Raw genomic sequence first — 21,703 nt, 5'->3', positions numbered from 1 at the left:
AGATTAAAAAACAAGAAAGTCTGACTCAAAGGAAAGTCTTCTTGATGTTTAGGGTGATAATCATACTCTGGCTCCAAGAAGATTGATGGTATGTCTGTATATATCTTTGGAGTACAAACTCTTTAACCTTCTCCCATTTAAAAAAATGTATTTACTTTTCACTGCACTGGGTCTTGGTGCTGCACGTGGGCTTTCTCTAGTTGTGGCGAGTGGGGGCTATTCTCTAGTTGTGGTGCATGGGCTTCTCATTGTGGTGGCTTCTTGTTGCAGAGCATCAGTTTGGGAGTTCAGGCCAAGTAGTTGTGATGCATGGGCTAAGTTGCTCTGTAGCATGTGGAATCCTTCTGGACCAGGGATTGAACTTGTGTCGCTTGCACTGGCAGGTGGATGCTCAACCACTGGACCACAGGGGAAGTCCATCCCCATTTAGCCAGAAAGCAACCACCAGGCATTGAACACCATCTGTGTGCCTGCTTCTATGATGGGCTTGAGGAGGTGGTGGTAGATAAAACAGAAATGACCTTTATCCTCCGTATTTAGTTTTGTGGGAAATATTGACCAAGAGGAAATGAACAGTTCTTGACTTGCTGCTTTATAGCTTTTCATTCAGGTGACAGGGTAGAGACAGGACTGGGGAATCAATGCTGGCAGCCAGGTTTGTGCTGGATGACCACTTGACTCAAGACTGAACCAATTCTTTTTTCCCTCTCTTGGCAACAGAGAAGTGAGATTCAGAGGTAGCCAGTTGCCATGGACTGAATTGTGTTTTCCTCCAATTTATAGGGGCTTCCTAGGTGATTCAGGGGTAAAGAACCTGCCTGCCAATGCAGGAGTTGCAGATTCGATCCCTGGGTCAGGAAGATCCCCTGGAGGGGGGATCCACAGCAATATTCTTGCCGGGGAAATCCCATGAACCAGTGGAGCCTGGTGGGTTACAGCCCACGGAATCACAAAAGAGTCAGACATGACTGAGCATGCAGGCACAAATTTATATATTGAAGCCCTAACATCCAATTATATTTGGAGGTGGGGCCTTTGGGAAGTAATTAGGTTTATTTATTTATTAATAATTTATTTATTTAGCTTTAGCTGTGCTGGGTCTTGATACTGTACATGCTTTTCTCTAGTTTCGGTATCAGGGCTTCTCACTTTGGCAACTTCTCTTGTTACTTAGCTGGGCTCTAGCGGGTATGGGCTTCAGTAGTGTGGCTCCCAGACTCTAGAGCACAGGCTCAATAGTTGTGGCCCATGAGCTCAGTTGCTCCACATCATATGGGATCTTCCCAGACCAGAGATTGAACCTGCATCTCCTGTGTTGGCAGGTGGACTCTTTACCACTGAGCCACCAACGAAGCCCGGTAATTAGGTTCAGGTGAGGTCACAAGGATGACACCCCCATGATGGGATTAGTGCTGTTGTAAGAGGAGGCGCCAGAGAGCTCTCGCACTACCCCGTCTCTATGATCGGAGGACACAGAGAGAAAGCTGGCCATCTGTCAGTCCTCGCCAGATCCCAGCCATGCCAGTACTCTCATCTTGGACTTTGAGCCATCAGAACTGTGGGAGAATAAAGTTCTGTGACTTAAGCCCTCAGTCTGTAGTACGTCGTTATGGTAGCCTGAGCTGAAACACCGATTATTCAAGAGGCAGGAGTCGTAAGAAGTAAGCATGAGGAGCTGTGCAGGCTGTGTTCTGCCACAGAGAGCATGTGGAAGATGGGTTAGCAGAGAAGGAAGAGTGACAGAGATAATTAGAGAGCGCAGAGGTGTGGCAAACCCCGCCTGCTTTCCTGGGCTCTCCAGTCCCCGGTTCCAGACGCTCCCGGAGCCCAGCTGCCCTGGGGCTTTACCCCAGTGTCCTCCCCGCAGATTCCCTTTGTTGCTTATGCCAGCTTGGTCACTTTCTGTTACTTCCAACCAAAAGACTCTCTTCCAAAACCCTCCCATTTTACAGAGGAGGACAATAAGAGCCCAGAGGCTGACTAGTCCAGGTCTCCATTAGCGAGTAACAGAGTCTGGGCTGCAGTTCTGGTCCTCAGACCAGCTGTCTGCAGTCCTGCCCTTCTGGGCTAGCAGGGTGAACTTGTTAAGCAGAGCTGGGAGGTTCTGAGACCCTGAGGAGAATTCTCTCACTGCCAGCAGTTTAAAACATGATCTGTGTTGGGTCATCCTTGAAAGTGCCTTCCTAACATCACATGTGTTTTCCCCCCTTTTTCTGTAATCCTGTCCAATTGAGCAGCAGAGCTGTCACCACTCACGTTTTTTTTTTATCTTGCATCTAAAAGATTATTAGCAGCGTGCACTAGGCTGGGAACAAAGGTCTCCCTAGCCCTTCCTGCCTTCTCTGCATTTGTCTGCCTTTTGTTCTTGTAATCGGATACATGTTTCTATCAAGAACAGGTGATTTTTTCTGAGCTATATGATAGGGAACACCTGACGCCCATACCCCATTTGGTTTCTATATTTATGTTAAGCTATATTTTAAAAATGAGCTCATCGCTAGTTTTAAGACATATAAAAATAGAAAGGAAAAAATATTACTGTTTCCATCTTCCTACCAGGACTGCTGATAACATCATAGAGAATCTTTCTGGTCCTTTCTGCTTGTGAAGTTAATTTGTAAAAATATGCAGTTGTGCTTATACATAGTGACAATTTTGTATTCTACTTTTCACCTGAAGATAATGCTCTAAACGGTTTTGTGCTGTTTCAGACATTTTGTAAATATCACTTTTGAGGGCTGTTATCCATTCTACTAAATTGAGCACAATTAAGTGTATCAGTTCAGTTCAGTCACTCAGTCGTGTCCGACTCTTTGCGACCCCATGAATCACAGCACGCCAGGCCTCCCTGTCCATCACCAACTCCTGGAGTTTACTCAAACTCATGTGCATCGAGTCAGTGATGCCATCCAGCCATCTCCTCCTCTCTCGTCCCCTTCTCCTCCTGCCCCCAATCCCTCCCAGCATCAGAGGCTTTTCCAGTGAGTCAACTCTTCACATGAGGTGGCCAAAGAATTGGAGTTTCAGCTTTAGCATCAGTCCTTCCAATGAACACCCAGGACTGATCTCCTTTAGAATTGGACTGGTTGGCTCTCCTTGGAGTCCAAGGGACACTCAAGAGTCTTCTCCAACACCACAGTTCAAAAGCATCAATTCTTCGGCACTCAGCTTTCTTCACAGTCCAACTCTCACATCCATACATGACCACTGGAAAAACCATAGCCTTAACTAGACAGACCTTGGTTGGCAAAGTAATGTCTCTGCTTTTCAATATGCTGTCTAGGTTGGTCAAAACTTTCCTTCCAGGGAGTTAGCATCTTTTAATTTCATGGCTGCAATCACCATCGGCAGTGATTTTGGAGCCCAAAAAAATAAAGTCTGACTCTGTTTCCACTGTTTCCCCATCTATTTCCCATGAAGTGATGGGAACAGATGCCATGATCTTCATTTTCTGAATGTTGAGCTTTAAGCCAACTTTTTCGCTCTCCTCTTTCACTTTCAACAAGAGGCTTTTTAGTTCCTCTTCACTTTCTGCCATAAGGGTGGTGTCATCTGCATATCTGAGGTTATTGATATTTCTCCCAGCAATCTTGAGTCCAGCTTGTGCTTCTTCCAGCCCAATGTTCCTCATGATGTACTCTGCATATAAGTTAAATAAGCAGGGTGACAAGATACAACCTTGACATACTCCTTTTCCTGTTTGGAACCAGTCTGTTGTTCCATGTCCAGTTCTAACTGTTGCTTCCTGACCTGCATACAGGTTTCTCAAGAGGCAGGTCAGGTGGTCTGGTATTCCCGTCTCTTTCAGAATTTTCCACAGTTTATTGTGATCCACACTGTCAAAGTCTTTGGCATAGTCAATAAAGCAGAAATAGATGTTTTTCTGGAACTCTTGCTGTTTCCATGATCCAGCAGATGTTGGCAATTTGATCTGTGGTTCCTCTGCCTTTTCTAAAACCAGCTTGAACATCTGGGAGTTCACGGTTCACATATTGCTGAAGCCTGGCTTGGAGAATTTTGAGCATGACTTTACTAGCGTGTGAGATGAGTGCAATTGTGCAGTAGTTTGAGCATTCTTTGGCATTGCCTTTCTTTGGGATTGGAATGAAAACTGACCCTTTCCAGTCCTGTGGCCACTGCTGAGTTTTCCAAATTTGCTGGCATATGGAGTGCAGCACTTTCACAGCATCATCTTTCAGGATTTGAAATAGCTCAACTGGAATTCTATCACCTCCACTAGCTTTGTTCATAGTGATGCTTTCTAAGGCCCACTTGACTTCACATTCCAAGATGTCTGGCTCTAGGTGAGTGATATGATTATCACTCATCATCATGATTATCTGGGTCATGAAGATCTTTTTTGTACAGTTCTTCTGTGTATTCTTGCCACCTCTTCTTAATATCTTCTGCTTCTGTTAGGTCCATACCATTTCTGTCCTTTATCAAGCCCATCTTTGCATGAAATGTTTCCTTGGTATCTCTAATTTTCTTGAAGAGATCTCTAGTCTTTCCTAGTCTGTTGTTTTCCTCTTTTTCTTTGCATTGATGGCTGAGGAAGGCTTCCTTATCTCTCCTTGCTACTCTTTGGAACTCTGCATTCTGATGCTTATATCTTTCCTTTTCTCCTTTGCTTTTCACTTCTCTTCTTTTCACAGCTATTTGTAAGGCCTCCCCAGACAGCCACTTTGCTTTTTTGCATTTCTTTTCCATGGGGATGGTCTTGATCCCTGTCTCCTGTACAATGTCACGAACCTCCATCCATAGTTCATCAGGCACTCTATCTATCAGATCTAGTCCCTTAAATCTATTTCTTACTTCCACTGTATAATCATAAGGGATTTGATTTAGGTCATACTTGAATGGTCTAATGGTTTTCCCTACTTTCTTCAATTGAAGTCTGAATTTGACAATAAGGAGTCATGATCTGAGCCACAGTCAGCTCCTGGTCTTGTTTTTGCTGACTGTATAGTGTTCTCCATCTTTGGCTGCAAAGAATATAATCAATCAGATTTCGGTGTTGACCACCTGGTGATGTCCCTGTGTAGAGTCTTCTATTGTGTTGTTGGAAGAGGGTGTTTGCTATGACCAGTGCGTCCTCTTAGCAAAACTCTATTAGACTTTGCCCTGCTTCATTCCGTATTCCAGGGCCAAGTTTGCCTGTTACTCCAGGTGTTTCTTGACTTCCTACTGTTGCATTCCAGTCCCCTATAATGAAAAGGACACCTTTTTTTGGGTGTTCTAAAAAGTCTTGTAGGTCTTCATAGAATCGTTCAACTTCGGCTTCTTCAGCATTACTGGTTGGGGTATAGGCTTGGATTACTGTAACATTGAATGGTTTGCCTTGGAAACGAACAGAGATCATTCTGTCGTTTTTGAGATTGCATCCAAGTACTGCATTTAGGACTCTTTCATTGACCATGATGGCTATGCCATTTCTTTAAGGGATTCCTGTCCACAGTAGTAGATAAAATGGTCATCTGAGTTAAATTCACCCATTCCAGTCCATTTTAGTTCACTGATTCCTGGAATGTCTATGTTCACTCTTGCCATCTCCTGTTTGACCACTTCCAATTTGCCTTGATTCATGGACATAGCATTCCAGGTTCCTATGCAATATTGATCTTTACAGCACCGGACCTTGCTTCTATCACCAGTCACATCGACAACTGGGTATTGGTTTTGCTTTGGCTCCATCCCTTCATTCTTTCTGGAGTTATTTCTCCACTGATCTCCAGTAGCATACTGGGCACCTACCGACCTGGGGGATTCCTCATTCAGTATCCTATCATTTTGCCTTTTGATACTGTTCATGGGGTTCTCAAGGCAAGTATACTGAAGTGGTTTGCCATTCCTTTCTCCAGTGGACCACATTCTGTCAGACCTCTCCACCATGACCTGCCCATCTTGGGTTGCCCCACACGGCATGGCTTAGTTTCATTGAGTTAGACAAGGCTGTGGTCCATGTGTTCAGATTGACTAGATTTCTGTGATTATGATTTCAGTGTGTCTGCCATCTGATGCCCTCTCTCAATACCTAGCATCTTACTTGGGTTTCTCTTACCTTGGTCATGGGGTATCTCTTCACAGCTGCTCCAGCAAAGCGCAGCCGCTGCTCCTTACCTTGGACAATGCACAGAAGAGCGCCGGCTAGTAAATCCTTCTTGGCATGTGCTAACATGAGAAGAGTTGACTCACTGGAAAAGATTCTGATGCTGGGAGGGATTGGGGGCAGGAGGAGAAGTGGATGACAGAGAATGAGATGGCTGGATGGCATCACCGACTCGATAGACATGAGTTTGAGTGAACTCTGGGAGTTGGTGATGGACAGGGAGGCCTGGTGTGCTGTGATTCATGGGGTCGCAAAGAGTTGGACACGACTGAGTGACTGAACTGAACTGAACTGAAGTCACTTCAGTTGTGTCTGACTCTTTCCAACCCCATGGACTGTAGCTCACCAGGCTCCCCTGTCCATGGGATTCTCCAGGCAAGAATACTGAAGTGGGTCACCGTGCCCTCCTCCAGGGGATCTTCCCCACCCAGGGATGGAACCCGTGTCTCCTGCACTGGCAAGTGGGTTCTCTACCACTAGCGCCACCTGGGGAGCATGAATGAGAATAAAGAAATATATGAATGTGAAAGCCATGCTCACGTGAGACACTTCATTTGTTTCTGATTTTGCGCATGTGTGTGTCTATAGGGAACGGTATTGTTGGCCTTTGTTTTTCAGATGTTTTCCTTTGCTGATGGAATTAGGGATAAACAGGTGTGAGTCTTTGAAAAGCTTTTGATGCGTGGCATCAAATGGCTTTCATACACAGAGCACTGATTCCCCTGCTACCAGTAGAGTGAGCGGCCCTGTCAGAATTTCCTGTATGGTTCTCTGCCCAAGACTCTGAGTGAGAACAAATAGCGTTCTTTGAGGTCTGTCCGGAGAACTCCCAGGCGCCTGTTTGTAGATCGCATGACCCTTAGCAGGAGGGAGGGACATACATTTTGTTCTTTCATTTGATAAAGTTACAGTAACTGTTTGTCTCCAGCATGTGGAAAAATGTTGCCAGTGTGATGCTGTAGATTGTTTTACAGTAAAAGCCATCAGTCCTTTTTTTTTTTTTGATGATTGGATAAAGACTACCTAACAATCCTGGGTGTTCATTGGAAGGACTGATGCTAAAGCTGAAACTGCAATACTTTGGCCACCTCATGCGACGAGTTGACTCACTTGAAAAGACTCTGATGCTGGGAAAGGTTGGGGGTGGGAGGAGAAGGGGACGACAGAGAATGAGATGGCTGGATGGCATCACTGACTCTGTGGACATGAGTTTGAGTGAACTCCGGGAGTTGGTGATAGACAGGGAGGCCTGGCATGCTATGATTCATGGGGTCGCAGAAAGTCGGACACAATTGAGCGACTGAACTGAACTTAACTGAACAGTGTAAGCCAATTGGAAGTATTTTATTACGATCACACTTTTTCAAGCAAAGGTGGGAAAATGGGAAACTAGATTATCTTTACTCAACTGTTTTTGTATATTCTGCATTTCAGGAAGAGAGGCCTAGTGATTTTTTTGACGAGGGTGGGTGGGAAAAGTCTCACAGAAGAGGTGGGACTTGATTGAGAGGAGGAGCAGGGCACAGGGAGCATCATGAGGACCCTGTGAGAACTCCCGTGGTGTGCTGGGTTTGGCTGGGTCGGCCAGACTGCACACCTGTATGTGTATGTGTGTGTGCTTAGTCATGTCCAACTCTTCTGTGACCCCCTGGACTGCAACCCGCCAGGCTTCTCTGTCCATGGAATTTTCCAGGCAAGAATACTGGAGTGGGTTTCCATTTCCTCCTCCAGGGGATCTTCCTGACCCAGGGATTGAACCTGGGTCTCCCACGTTGCAGGTAGATTCTTTAGCATCTGAGCCACCAGGGAAGCCCCTGAACAAGGGCAGATGCCCTGTTTCCGTGGAAGGAAATAGGGCAGTGATCTTCAAACTGTGCTCCAGGGCCAGCAGTAGCACTACCTGGGATCTTGCTAGAAAGGCAGGCTGGGGCCTTATGTTAGACCTACAGACTCAGACACTCTGGAGGGGTGGCCCAGCAATCTGTGCTTTAACAAGCCCACCGAGGAATTCTGACGTACCTCACATTTAAGAGCCCCTGACATAAGGAAATGGGGTTTGAGGGGAAGTATATGACCCAAGAGGAAATACTGACAGGCTGTTGGAGATTGGAGGAGGAAGTGGAAGCTAGGGAGAGGGGTGGTGGGGCTGGTGTGGACACTGGCCCTGCCCAGTCTGTGCACCCAGGAGTGTAAGGAGTGTTCTGCCCAGGCAGTTTTGGCGGTGTCTCAGTAAAACTCTTTGGTTGCAAGTAACAGAGTCCCTTGGACTGCAAGGAGATCAATGCAGTCAATCCTAAAGGAAATCAGTCCTGAATATTCATTGGAAGGACTGATGCTAAAGCAGAAGCTTTTGGCTACCTGATGTGAAGAACTGACTTATTGGAAAAGACCCTGATGCTGGGAAAGATTGAAAGCAGGAGGAGAAGGGGATGACAGAGGATGGGATGGTTGGATGGCATCACTGACTCGATGTTCTTGAGTTTGAGCAAGCTTCAGGAGAGAGTGAAGGACAGGGAACCCCAGTGTGCTGTAGTTCGTGGGGTTACAAAGAGTCGGATATGACTGAGCGACTGAACTGAACTGAACAGAAACGTGCTTCTGATCAGCCTCAGCAAGAGAGGACGTTTGTGGGAACGATGTTGGGGTGGCTCCCGGAATATGAGAGGAGAGAGTCCACCTGGACTTCAGGAAGGACTGAAACCAGGAGCTGAGCATGGTGAGAACCCAGAGAGCATCTGAGCTTAAAATAAAAAGAGACTCAGCTCTGTCCTTATACAGCATGTCTATCTGTCTCTTTTAGCATGAAATATTGTCTTTGCTTCTCTGTACTCCCTTCTTTCTGTCGCTGCTGCTGCTGCTAAGTCGCTTCAGTTGTGTCCGACTCTGTGCAACCCCATCGACGGCAGCCCACCAGGCTCTGCCGCCCCTGGGATTCTCCAGGCAAGAACTCTGGAGTGGGTTGCCATTTCCTTCTCCAATGCATGAAAGTGAAAAGTGAAAGTGAAGACGCTCAGTCATGTCTGTCTCTTAGCGACCCCGTGGACTGCAGCCTACCTGGCTCCTCCGTCCATGGGACTCTCCAGTCTAGTCATCCTTTTTTGCTTTGGTGAGCATTTGGTCAGACATGGCCATTCTGTGTGTGTGTGTGTGCTCACTTTTGTCTGACTCTTTGCGCCCCCATGGACTGTAGCTTGCCAGGCTTCTCTGTCCATGAGGTTCTCCAGGCAAGAATACTGGAGTGAGTTGCCATTTCCTTCTCCAAGGAATCTTCCTGACCCAGGGATTGAACCCGTGTGTCTCTTGCTTCTCCTGATTGTCAGGTGGATTCTTTACCCCTGTGCCTACAGTCCTCATTTTCAGTAACCTGCAGATCTCTCAGCTCTAATTCTAAATTCCTGGGGGAAAAAATCAGAGAGGTCCATCTGGGGGCCACCAGTGGCTGAATCAGCTTTGGCTGGAGGCAGGGTCCTCTGTTCGTGCCTGGGGGTGGGGGTGGGGGGTGGTCCCTGTAAGAGAGGTGAATGGGCAGCGGTGTCTGTTCCTCAGTGCAGTGTTTTCATGGTTACTAGTGTGATCCACTAGTATGGGGAAATGGTTTTTGTTTTCATTCATAATGATCTTAACAGCGCACACTTGCAACAAGGTGGGGCCCCTTTGAAGGTTTGTGTGCACTAATTATTAGAAACCCTTATTGTTGGTGGAGTCGGGAGGAGGGGATGGAGGGGAGGAGCTTGTTGGTGCAGAGGAACTGACACGGGGATTCTTTTCCTTTTGGGGGCAGGGTGATAGCTTTTAAAGCTGCTCTCCCTGAGAGTCTGTGATTACAAATGAAACAACGGGGTTTGGGCATCTAAGCCTGAAGGAGGGGCGTGGAGGGAATTGCAGTGGCTTGTGTGTTCCTTCTTCTTGAGCACAGTAGACTCGCCTTCATCTGGTTGGTGCTGTGGTGTGTTTGGGTCCATGCATCTTTCTTTCCTATGAAATCTGGGACTTAGTTGCTAACGGTTTTACAAGAATTGTTCCTTTGTTTTACTGGAATATTTATAAGTTCTGGGAGACCATAGGGCATATGTGTGAGTGGATCTCTACCCGCTTTCCAAAGAGGGGAAACCCCATCTCACTGGGCTCCTTCACTGTCTGGGTTGGAAACTGCTTCTCTACCCTTTTCTCTGCCCCCGAGTCATTCCTTCGTTCCTTTATGCGTACCTTCCGTGTGCCAAGCGCTGCGTAAAGAGAGAGAATTCGTCTTGCTTCAAGTTTGTTTTATTTAACTTTTGGCCATGCCCTTCAGCATATGGAATCATAGTTCCCCACCAGAGTTTGAACCCACATCCCCTGCATTAGAAGTGGGGGAGGGTCTTAACCATTGGACCTCCAGGGAAGTCCCCTAGAGTTTGTCCTGCTTCGTATTTGCAGTCACCCTCCTTGGCACTTCCTTTTTAGTTTTCCCTCCTCCCCTCCGCCTTTGGAGGGATGCCCCTGGCAGAAGGTACCCTGAAAAATGACAGCTCCCCGCAGTCCATGCCCAGCTGGCCTGGTCCCAGCTCCCCTGAGCCCCTTGTAGCCCCAAACCCAGGATGCTCTCGCTTGTTTCTGGGATTTACTCATGTTTTCTCCCTTCCTGAAGTGTCCCCTTCTTCCTCCCGAATCTACCAAGCTCCTGCTCATCATTCAGCATCTCCTGGAGCATCCCCTGCTAATTTAGCAGCCCAGCGTCAGCTCACAGAGCCCGGCTGTGGGTGTGATGATCTGACTGTCATTCAGTTAGACTTGAACTTGGTGAAGTCTAGGACTGTCCCACTCATCTTTAGATCCTGTCTGATGGATAAAGGATCGAATGCTACTCTGGGCAATAGGATGGGGAAGAAAAGGAAAAGATAAAGAAGATAAAGTCACTTATAATTCCATTATAGAAATGCATTCTGGGGGGATCCTTAAGGCTTTTTCAACACAAAAATTTTGTGTGGTTGGAGTTACTGTGTATCTTGCTTTCCCATTAACATTAATATATTAATGTATCCTTGTGTCCACAATATTTCTAAACACATTTTAGTGACCTTTTAAAATTGTACAGTCAGTTCCTTTTTTAAATTGTTGGACACTTGTATTATTTTCAGTTTCTTTTGTAATAAAAAGCCATGGGATGTGTCTGTGCCTTAATTTTTGTTTACCTCTGATGATTTCTTTTGGGTGGGTTCCCAGGAGTACAATTACTAGGTCACAGGGTAGCAAAGCTATAAAGATTTGAGACATAAGAGCACTTGCCTCCCAGAAAGATCATACCAATCTCCCCTCCCATCTGCAGTTCTGGATGATTGGGTTTGTAAATTCTCCAAAAAAAAAAATGGAGGCAGAAAAAAAAAAAAAAAAACTCATAGGCTGTTTTTAAAAATTTTTATTTGAAGGATAATTGCTTTACAATGTTGTGTTAGTTTCTGCCATACATCAACATGAATCAGCCTGATACCCTCTTAACTGGCTATGACTTCCATCTGGAGGGGGCTTCCTAGGTTGCTCTAATGGTAAAGAATCCACCTGCCAATGCAAGAGACAAAGGAGATGAAAATTTGATCCCTGCAACAGGAAGATCCCCTGGAGAAGGAAATGGCAACCAGCTCCAATATTCTTGCCTGGAAAATCTGTCTGGAGGAAGTGGCAGCTTTTCCTGTGTTTGGAGCCCCTGTGTGGAGACAGGCTTGTTGCCTTGCAGTCCAGGGCTGGGAGCTTGGCCCTCAGTGACAAGGGCCAGGGCTCTCAGCATAGCTGCCCCTTCCATGACCCCAGAGAGACTGTGGCTTTCCGAAGTAGGGAGGGAAAGAAGCTGCTTGCTGACCTGTGGGCAGGGGGCTTCAGGCAGCAATGCATTGGCTGAACATCCATCATTGAGGAACTCAAGATTCAGGAAGCCCATCTGGCTTTATAAAATCTACTAGACATTAAAGGAAAATGGAGTTAGGGTGAAGCATTCGTTGCTGTCATGGTGCAGGGACGTCACTACTGTACATTCATCTGCCTGGGGCTTCCTGGCCAGTTAAGCCCAGGAGCAAACAAAGATGGGTTTCCAAGAGGTCATTCATTTCCCGACAGGAAATTGGACCTGCCTGGAAGCTGAACTTGCACCCTCTTGCACGTATACATCTGCTCAAATATCTGTTGAAGTATACTCTGCATTAAGCAACGCAGGAGACACAAGAGATGTAGTTTCGATCCCTAGGTTGGGAAGATCCCGTGGAGAAGGAAATGGCAACCCACTCCAGTGTCCTGGCCTGAAAAATCCCATGGACAGAGAAGCCTAGCGGGCTACAGTCCACGGGGTCTTAAAAAGTTAGACACAACTGAGTGACTAAGCAAACAGACCCTGCAAATTCACTTTGAGGGGCACAACTGTAGCCCCCCAAAGGCAATAAGATCCACTTGCTGTTGGCACCCCTGTTTAAACTGTAGTATTGCTTATTTTTGCTGATATACTTCTGGAATTGGTGCCATTTTGAGGACACTTAAGAAATAAAATGAACCCTAGTCAAGTTTTTATTTTCCAGCTGAGGAGGATCTCACATAGATTATGTTTTTTAAATTGACATTATGTTGTCACCTAGTAAACTGAAAAAAATTACTTAAAACATTTAATATGAACAGGCTTCCCAGGTAGCGCTAGTGGTAAATAACCCACCTGCCAATGCAGGAGATGTAAGATGAGGGTTCGATCCCTGGGTGGGGAAGATCCCCTGGAGGAGGAAATGGCAACCCGATCCAGTATTGTTGCCTGGAGAATTCCATGGACAGAGGAGCCTGACAGGCTACAGTCCATAAGGTCACCAAGAGTCGGACACAACACACAGCGCAAATTGAAAAAATTAAAGCGTTTAATATGAACAAAATGGGAGATGGAAAGCTAACACCTGGTGAGTATTAAAACTTTTGTTTCAATACTCTGGTCCTTTAAAATTCTCATTTCATTGAATCCTTACAGTGGGAACTGTTGTTATTTCTTATTTTTGTAGATGAGGCAACTAAAACTTAGAGAACTGAAAAAACATTCAAAATCATGAAGTCAGTAAGTGGTAGAGATGAAATGCCCTTCTTGGTATTTAGGGGGTGGTTTTTCTCCTGGCTGTGTCAGGAGCTGGACTAAAGTGGGGAGGTAAGCCAGCTGCCATTATCTGGTCCTGGGAGGGACAGGGCTGTGTGCCCCTAGGAGAAAGCCTGCTGTGGTTTCTGCTGAGGATCTGCTCTGAGAGGGAGCTTAGAGGAGCTTCAAAGGAAACCAGGTGGAGAAGTTGGACAGCTCCCAGTCTCTCTGGCCTTAGACCTTCACTGTGGGTGCTTGTGTTTAGTTGGAGGGATCTGAATCCTTATGCAAACATACACTCTGGGTGGGTACTGCTGTACTGGATTTCCAGCTCTCTCAGCTCAGGAACTAGAGCCTCACCTTTTGGTACCATCATAATGAGTTTGTCAGTAGTACTGCAGTGTAAATGGCTTTATGCACATGGGTGCATAATCTACCCTCAGGAGGCCTCAGTCAGCTCCAGGGGATGTGAGTTCAGGTTGGAGACGAGAAGATTAAGGGGATCTGAGTTTTTAGGCATCAGTTGTCAGAGCTGTGTCTTGCTCAAGTCTTCACCGCTACCCCCGCCCCCAACCCCTCTGCTCCCTCCGCATGAACCAGGAGAGATAAAACCAACTGGATGATTTAGCATCATCCAAAAAGGGGAATTTGGGGCTTTCCTGGTGGTCCAGTGGTTAAGATTATGCTTCCACTGCAGGGGGTGGGATACACAGGTTAGATCCTTGGTTGGGGAACTAAGATCCCGCATCTTGAGTGGTGCGGCCAACAAGGAAAGAAAGTATGATTTCTGCTAATTGCTAAATCAGCAGAGTTTAAACTATTACTGGTACACATCCCTCCTCAGGGCTGCCCTGGTGGCTCAGTGGTAAAGAATCTGCCGGCCAGTGCAGGAGATGTGGGTTCGATCCCTGGGTCGCGAAGGTCCTCTGGAGAAGGAAATGGCCACCCACTTCAGTATTCTTGCCTGGGAAATCCTATGGACAGAAGAGCCTTAAGTTGAAACTATTCCTCAAACTTAACAACAAGAAACCAAAGCTTGCCCTAAGATTCAAACTCTGTAAATAATGGAAATAGGGGAAGAAATAAAGTAAAAAAAAAAAAAAAAAAATTAATTAAAAAAACAAAACAAAAAGGGGAATTCATTGTAAAGAGTTAGGGAGTTGCAGCTGGACTCCATGGGGTCCTAGAAACTGGGCTGGAAGCTATTGGGAAGCCTGCTGTTCTCACTTCCTCCCCCTCCCCAAGACCCTGGTCTCACATCTCTGCTTCATTTTCTGTGTATATATGTGTATGTGTGTGTGTGTGTGTTCACTGTTCTCTTTCTGACTCTGACTCTCTCTCAAGGCTTCTACTTTTCATGTGCGTGCATGCTAAATTGCTTCAATCGTGCCTGATTCTTTGTGACCCCATGGACTGTAGCCCACCAGGCTCCTCTGTCCATAGAATTTTCCAGGCAAGAATACTGAGGTGGGTTGCCATTTCTTTCTCCAGGGGACCTTCCCGACCCAGGGATCGAACCCACATCTCCTGCACTGGCTGGAGGGACGTGTACCAGTATTTTATTGGTATACCAGTATTGGAAGGACATATTTAGTATAACAATTTGTTTTAACTACTGTTATTGCTGAATGGTGGGATTCTGGGTGATTTTATTTTATTCTTTTTTTTTTTTTTTTAAAGGATCTTAGTTCCTGTCCAGTAATCAAATCTGTGCACCCTGCAGTGGAAGCACTGAGTCTTAACCACTGGACCGCCAGGTCCAGGTCTTGTCCTTTTCTGTCTTAAAACTTTTTTCTACAATAAGCATAAGCAAGTAACATAGACACGTTATGTTTATGTTAACAGTAAGCAAGTTAAACCCAGTGGTCGAGTTTCACTAGGCCAGTAGGTAATGAGTGGCTTGTAGAAGATGAACAATAGGTGATCTCGGCCCTCAAGGAATTTATGGCCTGATGGGGAGGGTGATATAAGCACATATAAATCAAGCTGAAAGGAAGCGATGTTAGATGCTAATAGATTATTACAAAGCGTGTAAAAGCCATTTACACTTCTAAGAAGTTCAGGGAAGGGCTTCATGAAAAGAGTAGCACTGGATCTGAGTGTAGAATAGGGGTTCTCAGCCAGGGGCTGTTTGGCCCCCAAAGGACATTTGCCAGTTTCTAGAGGCGTTTAAAAAAATATTTATGTATTTATTTAGCTGCCCCAGGTCTTAGTTGCAGCATGTGGGATCTGGTTCCCTGATCAGGGATTGAACCTGGGCCCCCTGCATTGGGAGTGCAGAGTCTTAGCTACTGGACCACCTGGGAAGTCCTTCTAGAGGCATTTTTTCTCTTTTTAATTTAAATTTATTTATTTTTAATTGGAGGATAATTACCTTACAGTATTATGTTGGTTTCTGCCATACATCAACATGAATCAGCCATAGGGATACATATGTCCCCTCCCTCTTGAACTTCTCTCCCTCCTGGAGGCATTTTTAATCCTCACAGGTGGGATGGAGGGAATGCTACTGGCATCTAGTGGAGAGACTAGGGTTGCTGCTGAACATCCTTCAACGCCCAGGACAGCCCCCTCCCTGACCAGCAAATAATTACCTGGCTCCAGATGTCAAGGCTTCTAATCCAGTGCATGGGATTTTGGCAGACAGAACTGGGAAAGAACCTTCCAGGCAAAGAGAATGATGGTAGAGCACAGTGGCAGAAACACATGATGTGTGCCCAGGAGTTAGTGGAGGGCACATGAGGCTGGTGGGGTGGGCGTGGCTGGCTGGTGGGGGCCCTCGATACCAAAGCAAGCAATTGGATGTGTTCTGCAGTCAGTCGGGAGCTGTGAAAGTTTTGTGTTTATATTTATTTGGCCATGTGGGGTCTTAATTGTGGTGTGTGTGTGTGTGGGTCTTTGTTGCAGCATGCAGGAATTTTTAGTTGTGGCATGCAAACTTCCTAGCTGTGGCATGTGGGATCTAGTTCCTGGACCAGGGATCAGACCCAGGTCCCCTGCATTGGGAGGGTGGAGCGTTAGCCACTGGGCCACCAGGGAAGTCATACCATGGAAGAGTTTGGAGCAGTGGAATCGTTCCATCAAGAAGGGTATCATTTCTCCCCATCCCAGCTTTGCCTCATTGCTGGCTCATCTGAACACCCACACTCAATCACACCCTTAAGTTCCGTTTTCCACCTCAGGCCGTCCATTCTTTGTTTTGTACGCATCCGAAGGAAAGCTGTGTCAGCATTCTGCTTTGCTGAACCGTGATTCCCATCTACTGGTGACAAAGGGGTACAGCAAAAACATGATCCCCCTTTGGACTGCTCTATTTCCTGCTGCAGTTTCCCAAGAATCTACCCTGTCGTGGGGTGACTCTCCACGTCTGTGCAGATAGCCTTGGAGCAGTTTTGTTTGTTTGCTCATCACCACTGTTTGGGTGTTTGCTGACATCCTCGTGCTCTCTCTGGATGCAGAGTGGGGCAGGGGGTAGTGGCCAGGGGACAGTTCACACTCAGCAGTGTCCACACGGGGTAAGTGGCTAAGCAGAGGCCAGGACTGGAGCTGGGTCAGATTGTAGTCATCAGATGAAAGAATGCCTGAGTCAGGGGAAGAAGTAGCCCAGAACTCAATAGGGTTCTGTCCCCATCTGTTCACTGCTAGTGTGTCAGCAGAGCAGTGCTGGACACTTGCTAGACCAGGTCAGTGCAATAGGTACCAGGTGAGTATGTCAGTGATTTCCTTTTTTTCTTAATATTTATTTATTTGGCTTCACTGGGTCTTAGTTGGGGCACTTGGGATCTTTGGTTGCTGTATGTGAACTGTTAGTTGTGGCATGTGGGATCTAGTTCCCTGACCAGGGATTGAACCCAGGCCCCCTGCATTGGGAGCTCGGTGTCTTGGCCACTGGACCACCAGGGAAGTCCCAGTAGGTCAGTGATTTCTGAATGAAGGGATGAGGAGAGGTTCCGGGAGGGATGGTGTGATGGCTCAAGATCATGCTGCCAGTTGGGATCAGAGCTGAGCCTAGAACCATGGTTCCTGACCCTCAACTGGGAGCCCTTCTCCTGTGCTACACCCCGTTCAGTGCATCAGGACCCAGAGATGTCACCCTAGGCCCTGACTGATACAGATCTTCCCGAAGACCAGGCCCTTGTACCCAGCACTCTGTGCTCCAGTCCCCTCCTGTTGAAGTCCACTGCTAGCCAACTAACCAACCCACCCTTAAAAGCAACTTGCCTTCTCCACCTGCAAACAAGCCGCAGAACCACACCATACTGCATCACAGGCTTGTGGTCCCTTTCGTTATCCCTCCCAGGATAGCAGCATGCCCCCAGAGACACTTCCGGGGTTGGTGCCTTATTGTTGTTGTTTAGTTGCTCAGTTGTGTCTGATTCTTTGTGACCCCACGGACTGTAGCCTGCCAGGCTCCTCTGTCCATGGGGTTTCCCAGGCAAGAATACTGGAGTGGGTTGCCATTTCCTCCTCCAGGAACTCTAACCCACCCAGTGATTGAACCCACATCTCTTGCATTGGCAGGCAGGTTCTTTACCACTGAGCTCCCTGGGAAGCTAGCCCAGGCTTAGTTCTTCACAGACCAGTCAGGGCTGGGGTTTGAGGAAAGATCCTATCAATGGTGAAGTTTGGGCCAAACTATAGCATTCATGGCTTCCCAAGTGGCTCAGTGGTAAAGAGTCCATCTGCCAATGCAGGAGACGTGGGTTCAATACCTGGGTTGGGAAGATTCCCTGAGTATAAAGTGGTGACCCACTCCAATATTCTTGCTTGGGAAATCCCATGGACAGAAGAGCCTGACAGGTTATGGTCCATGGGGTTGCAAAGAGCTGGACACAACTGAGCACATGAGCATGTGTACCATTCACAGTAAAACTTTCTTGGTCAAATGCACACAGGGAGAGGACGTAGTGTGAACTTGTCCATCGTTTTCTCTGTTTGGGATGGAGGCAGGGTGAATACAGGTGTCTCTGACGCCGCCAGAACCTTCTGGGAAGAGGCATTTCCCTGATGTCACACAGCCAGAAGGAAGCAATGAATCAGGGTGGGAACCTTTTAAGAGTCCACTGAGACAGCGGCACTCCTCACTGTGCTCTGAAACCCATGCTCATTGGATGTTAGTGTCCACTAACCTCAGGAAGGGGCTTGCAGGCAGTGCCATCCCTGGTCTCCCAGCCACAAAGCATCCCTGGGTCTTAAAGGCACAAGGGCTAGACTCAGCCCCAGCCAGGGCTGCTCAGGTGTAACTCCCACGGTGGCTCCTGCTTCACTCTGCTGTTAGTGGGACACCATGGTCCTTTGCTCACAGCCTCCACCATAGGGAAATAATGTCACAGGTGTGTGTAGCATTTCTTTTCAATGTATTTTCTTGTTGTTGCTCAGTTGTGTCTGACTCTTTGCAACCCCAGGGACTGTAGCATGCGTGGCTTCCCTGTCCTTCTCAATCTCCCAGAGTTTGTTCAAACTCATGTCCACCGAGTTGATGATACCATCTAATCATCTCATCCTCTGTCGCCCCCTTCTCCTCCTGCCGACAATCTTTCCCAATATCAGGGTCTTTTCCAGTGAGTTGGCTCTTCACATCAGGTGGCCAAAGTATTGGAGCTTCAGCATCTCTGTTTTCTTGTATATCATCCCATCTGACAGGACTACCGGCTCCGGTGGGGACACCCCGTTGTATAGAGGACATAAATGCAGTGAGTCTCCCGGGTGCTTGTCCAAGGACCGTCACCCAGTGAGAGGTGCAGCACAGACTGGCTCTGTGGACAGCGCAACCTCTGGGCATCATGAAGATGAGAGGAGATGGAATGGGTGGTTTACAGTACAGTGGTGGGCTCAGAGCAGGCAGTGGGTCTGCCTGGGAGAAGGACATGCTGCACGCACTCCCTGGGGAAGGTCCCGAGGTTGGGGGCGGGGGAGTAGACTCGCAGTGCAGTGGGAGGTTCTCTCAAGCTTTTGTTTGATTTCAACAGAACCCAAGTTTTGTTACAGTTTGAAAGAGCCTTGGGAAGAGGGCTTATGTATTAGATAGGCTCATTTTAGATAAAACCAGCCTTCCTGATGACTTAACAAGATTTTCTCAGCAAAGCCTGAGGAATATCATAATATTTTACTGATTTTGTGCTGTCAAAAAAAGTTGGGACATCCGTTTAGCACTGAGGCTTTGAAATCTCACATTCTAGTTTCAGTCCTGATGTGGACTCACTGTGTGACCTACTGTTCAGTTCAGTCCCTCAGTTGTGTCTGACTCTTTGTGACCCCATTGACTGCAGCACATCAGGCTTCCCTGTCTATCACGAACTCCTGGAGCTTACTCAAACTCATGTCCATTGAATCAGTGATGCCATCCAACCATCTCATCCTCTGTGTGACCTTAGCCTGATTGTTTAACTTCTCTGATTGATATCTTCAGCCTGAGAAATGTAAATTAGAATCATGCCTACTTCTTAGAGTGGTTGTACCTGCAAATGCACGTAGGGTGCTTAGGGCTGTGCTCAGTAATCAGCACTGTTTATTATAGGATGTTAACCCCCCCCCCAAAAAAAAATGTGAAGTGTTTCTGCTTGCCGTTGGTTCCCAGGATAGCAGGCCATCCCTCACCAGGACTTCCCTTTCTGTCCACCCTGTCTTCATAGCCATCTGGAGCTCACAACAAATGGAAAGAAAGCATACTGTTTTCATTCTGAATTGACAAAATTTCTTATATCACCCTCCTCTAATCCAACTCTTTGTGTTTTGTGTTGAAATTGTTTTCTCCTTAGTGACCTAGTTTTATCCATTCTTTTCAGATCTGCAAAAGCAAATGGAACAGATGTTTCAAAGTAGTTCTCATTCTGTGCAGTTGAGAGGAATATCTTTTCTAAACAAAGCAAACTACTTGATGTATTTCAGCCTCTTAACTACTAAGCATCATTCTACCTCATATTTTTTAAAAAAATAATCTTATTTATTTATTTTTGGCTGTGCTGGGCCATTGTTGCTGCATGGGCTTTTCCTTAGCTGCAGCGAGTGGGGGCTACTCTTCTATTGTGATGCAGGGGCTTCTCACTGCGGTGGCTTCTCTTGTTGCAGAACAGGGGCTCTAGGGCCATGGGCTTCAGTAGCTGTGGCTCCTGGGCTCTAGAGCACAGGCTTCAGTGGTTGTGGTACACGGGGCTTAGTTGCCATGGCATGTGGGATCTTCCCACACGAAGAATAGAACCTGTGTCCCCTGCATTGGCGGGCAGATTCTTTACCACTGAGCCACCAGGGAAGCCCCTCCCCTGCCTCCTCCCCCCACCCACACCCCCCGTTTAAAAATTTTTTTTTCTTTTTTGGCTGAGTGGCTTGCAGGATCTCAGTTCCCTGACCAGGGATCAAACCCAGGCCACGGCAGTGAAAACCCAGAATCCTAACCAGTAGCCAATAGGGAACTCCCTCCTCCACACCTTTTTAGAGCACTACCAAGGATTACCTTTCCAAGTGTCAAAATATTGTTACCCAAACCAGGGCCTTGCCTTCCTCTCTCAGGGTCCATCTGCTCTTGATGGCTGCACCCCAGGAGTTGTAAGCAACCAGCACAGCTGGGAGGCTGGCACTCACTGATCTTCTCCCAGGGGAGCCGTGGGCTTCCTTACATCACCTGAAGCACAGGTGTTCTTGATGATGGGTTGGCCAGCTCAGGAGCCCAGTTCACAATGCCCAGCCAGATCCGTCCTGTAGCAGTCATTAGCTGCGCTTTTTCCTTAACTGTCCCTCGTAATTAACAACTCCCTCACAATTGAGACATGTGCTGGAGAACCTCCTCTCAAAATTGAAATTTCACTCACCAAAGAAAACCTGGCTGTTTTCCACTCTGCTTTTTCTTTTCTTGAGCTTTTGTGTTCTCATCAGGGAGGTGTTCTGAGCACTGGCCAGACAGCCCTGCTGCAGACAATCTCTGTTCTTCCATGAGCAGGTGAGTCGGGCCTGGATGTGATTAGCCTTCCTCTAGCTCCTCCCACTTTGGGTGAGGTGACAGTGATTTTTGTTGGCTGCCCAAGCCTTCCTGCAGACAAGCCCAGGGGCCTGGAAACATGATAGTTTCTTATGTGTCACACGATTTATAACCAAGTCACCTCCAGATCTTTTCTGGAAGAAATCAAGGTGTGTGCATATATATATACGTGTGCGTATATATATATATATATGACTTCCCTGGTGATCATAGGTTAAGAATCCACTTGCCAATCAAATCACACAGGTTTGATCTCTGGTGAAAGAAGATCCCACGTGCCGCAGGGCAACTAAGCCCATGCACCACAACTGCTGAAACCCATGCATCCTAGAGCCTGCACTCCGCAACGAGAAGCCGTTGCAACGAGAAGCCCGTTCACTGAAATAAAGAGTAGCTTCCACTCGCTGCAACTAGAGAGAAAGCCTGTTCGCAGCAACGAAGACCCAGCACAGCCAAATATATATGTGCGGAGTGTGTGTGTATATATTTGTGTACATGCTAAGTTTATTCAGTCGGGTCTGACTCTGTGCAACGCTGTGGACTCCTCTGTCCA

The 21,703-nt window shown here is 47.0% G+C and overlaps 1 protein-coding gene and 1 non-coding gene across 7 annotated transcripts in view; one reads left to right on the top strand and one right to left on the bottom strand.

Annotated features, from left to right (window-relative positions):
- REEP1 (receptor accessory protein 1) overlaps nt 1-21,703 on the top strand; it is a 138,893-nt gene that overhangs the window by 23,803 nt on the left and 93,387 nt on the right. The window lies entirely within an intron of this gene.
- Nucleotides 12,457-12,595, bottom strand: LOC148776152 (small nucleolar RNA SNORA68). Its single transcript, XR_016038705.1, has one exon. It is a non-coding gene; the product is annotated as a small nucleolar RNA SNORA68 (small nucleolar RNA).

Source organism: Moschus berezovskii, chromosome 11 (genome assembly GCF_049115385.1).
Source record: "Moschus berezovskii isolate FMDL1 chromosome 11, NW_MosBer_1.0, whole genome shotgun sequence".
Taxonomy (NCBI): domain Eukaryota; kingdom Metazoa; phylum Chordata; class Mammalia; order Artiodactyla; family Moschidae; genus Moschus; species Moschus berezovskii.
This window is presented reverse-complemented; position numbering and strand designations above follow the sequence as displayed.